General features: G+C 35.2%; 1 pseudogene; it reads left to right on the top strand.

Annotated features, from left to right (window-relative positions):
- Nucleotides 1-2,338: 2,338 nt before the first annotated feature.
- LOC135629251 (26S proteasome regulatory subunit 4 homolog A-like) lies at nucleotides 2,339-3,214 on the top strand (annotated as a pseudogene).
- The last annotated feature ends 267 nt before the right edge of the window (nucleotides 3,215-3,481 follow it).

Below are 3,481 nucleotides of genomic sequence, written 5' to 3'. Positions count from 1 at the left end.
ATTTTGAATGGAATATTTGAAATGGCAATTGAGATAGAAAAGATTGAGAAGATTCATTGAGAAGCAAAATGCTGGAGGGGTATCTTTTGGTAGCTCTGTTTGAGCCATCAACATCAACCAGACTTTCCTTTGAGCCAGCTATAAAAAGGTTAGGAGGAGAAGTTTTTTATTACAGAAAAAGCATGTGAATTTTCTTCAGCCACGAGGAGAAATTCCTGAAGGTATGATCTTAAATTCTTAATTATGGATAATTTTGTGGTGTCCAGAATTGTATAAGGAAGACTTAACGAGTGGAAAGCATGATTTGCAGATATAACTACAGTTGAAGGTTACACAGATATAATTGTTTTAAAACACTTCAAAAGTGGAGTTGCTTGATGGCAGCTTCTACAGCCAATATTCTTTTTTATAAAAGCTGGGATGATCAAGGACAGCAACCAACACAGATCAAAGGAATAGTATCTCATTGTTATCTTGTTCAGGAAGGATGATAAAAACAGAAGAAAACAACTGGAGGTTTTTATGCTGCATTTTCTCTCAGATGATTCTGATGTATGCATGATTTGTTGACAGCCAGGTTTTCTATAAACGGAAGTTTGCTTTACCATTAGAACTACAGGGGAAAAAAAACTTGAAACCTGAACGAATTATGATGACATAATTGTTCTTACTTGTCATATTAGGAAGTACATTACTTCATCAGAAAACATTCCTTAAGTTGCTGTGAATTCTTTGAGGTCATCACAAGGAAATAGAAGTCAACCGGTTCATGATGCTAGTTGTTATAGAAAAATGTATGAATTGCTAGCCTCAGTGTATAAGTACTATCGAGAGATATTTCACAAGCTGATAAGCACCACAATAATGCATTAATTTTCTTGGCATGTACATTGTGAACAAAGCTCTGGTTTTCTAGAAGTGGCTTCGAGGAGTGATGTTGCCTTATCAAGCTTGCGTTCAGAAAGAAAGATTTGGTGAGATGATGCATAGACCTTTATAAAGAAATTCATGGCAAGTGCATTGTAGACAAAGAGGTGTTAGATGTGCTTCCTAAACATCCTAACCCAAGACTTGATGAGGTACGTGAACATGTCTGGAACCATTTCTTTCTTAGTATGTAGAACAAATGATCCATTGTCTCAGCAACCAACACTTAATTTTCACAATGATAATTGCTGAAGAAATGCAAGGTTTACTTTTATTTGAGACTTCCTTTTTTTTTCTTTTCTAAATACTGCATCCTCTATTTGTGTTTTGACCCCCATAAACAAAATCACCCGATATCTCTTAAACAACCATTTATGGCAAAGTGACTAAAACTTGATTAATGTTATGCAACAAAGGATCAAAATTTATGAAATTACGTGGATGGTGATCCTAGAGCAATATATTTCAAACAAGCCAAGAATGGTCTTTATGTTTGAATCACTCCATTGATGCTGCTGCTGCTTTGCTGGTAAGTATCGATACAAACTATTTCTTTTATTTGTTTTACGTAATTCGATAGGCCATTTTGACACTGTTCATTGTTACAGAATTCTTTTTTCTGCTTCTGTGTCCATTGTTAATGGCTGAAAAATAAGTATCTTAATTTCATCAAAAGATTGCTAAGCTAATGTTATAAAGAGATTAGATTGACTGATTCTATTTCTTAAAGATGTGATGTGATCAACAGAAGCAGAAAGGAGTATGAAAATTTAATGCTATTTTGCCCATCTTATTATGATGAGAAACACTAATTGTATTTATGCTATGAATACCTGCTTGCTTGTTTCTTGTAAGATTAACTATGTATTTATTTATTTATTTTATATATTTTGGATGAAATCCCTTCTAAAATCTAGCTTTGATTGCAATCATATTATTCCACATAGTAAGTGTCAAATGAGTTTTATTTACCATAATGGAGTAATGTGGTGAACCATTAAAGAGAGAAAAAAAAAACATCCTGATCATTAAGGTCAAGAATTTAAGTCTTGCTCTAAATAATTAGCTATATTATATTTGAATGAAAATAATTAAATTTTAATATAACATATGTCTTTTATTATTCTAATACAAATTTTTCGTAAGGCATCCCTTATAACTAGAATCATGTGTTATCTCTTCCACGGTATTTCTAATAAGTCGTAATGCCTCAACTATTTAGGATGGATGAATTCTTTTTATGTCTGGTCTTTTTTTATATCATTTACATTGAATTGTTTGTTTTTTGAATATTTTATATAATTTTTTTAGTTTATTCTTCTATTGCAGTCATGCCTAATCCCATATATAAGATTACTTAAATATATTTAAAATAAAACTAATTTTTAAAGTATTCCTATCAGATAAAATTGATGTAAATTATAATCTTAAGAGTTAAATGTAACTTAAATATATTTAAAATAAAATTTAATTTTTTAAGCATTCTTGTCATATAATATAGAATGTTGATGTAAGTCAGAATCTTAAGAATTAAATAGATGGTGATTGGAGGGTATCTTAAAATTACAAGGGTAATAACTATATTTAGAGGGGTGTATTTATAATTTTGTGTCACTTTGAAGGCAAATGAGAACTGAGAGCGGCTTCTCTTTTTTTGCCTCTCTTTTGAAGCCAAATCCCCAAGTCTTACTCTCGATCTCGAGCTCTCATGGTGGTACTCCTCGAAACCCTAGGATCCATGGGCCAGGGAACCCCGGGAGGCATGGGAAACTAGGGGCACCTCGACGATAGGAAGCACGATGGCGACAAGAAGGACAAAAAGTTCGAGTCGGCAGCGCCGTCGTCTCAGGTCGGACGGAAGCAACGAAAGCAAAAGGGTTCTGTGGCCATTGCTTGGCTCCCCACCGTCACCTCGCTCTCTAGGTGCTGCCTCTGCTTCCTCATGGTTGAGCGCGTCAAGGACTACCTCCTCATGGAGGAGGAGTTCGTTGCCAACCAGGAGTGCCTCCGTCCCCAGGAGGAGAAGATCGAGGATGCCCGCTCCAAGTTCGATGATCTTCGGGAGTCATCGATGAGTGTATGACACTTGGAGGAGATCATCGACGAGAACCATGCCATCGTTTCGTCAGTCGAACCGGAGTACTACGTTTGGATCCCATCTTTTGTCGACAAGGATTAACTAGAACTGGACTTTGCCATTCTTATGCCCAATAAGGTCAGTTTTGCTGGTTTAATGATTATGGTTTGTTCGCATGATCTCGGATTGGTGAAGATTTTTAGTGTTTAGGATGCGAATTGGTTGTGGTTTTCTTGATATACCTAATTTGCTAGTTTTCTGTGAAAAATAACTTGTAATATTATGTGCATTTGCATTGATCACTGGTATTTAGGCTTGATGAACTTGGTTAGCTAAAGATCTAGGGTTCGAGTGATTTGTGGTCAATTTTTGTGGGAGAGAATTTTTTGCATTATGAAGCCTTTGTGGGCATCATACGTTTGCCCACATAATTTCTATGGCCGGGGGTATCTTAAATATCCAAAAGTTAAGAATATA

The sequence above is a fragment of the Musa acuminata genome, chromosome BXJ3-1, assembly GCF_036884655.1.
Source record: "Musa acuminata AAA Group cultivar baxijiao chromosome BXJ3-1, Cavendish_Baxijiao_AAA, whole genome shotgun sequence".
In the NCBI taxonomy this organism is placed as follows: Eukaryota; Viridiplantae; Streptophyta; class Magnoliopsida; order Zingiberales; family Musaceae; genus Musa; species Musa acuminata.
The sequence above is the reverse complement of the archived record's forward strand: the minus strand, read 5'-3'. Positions and strand labels throughout refer to the sequence as shown.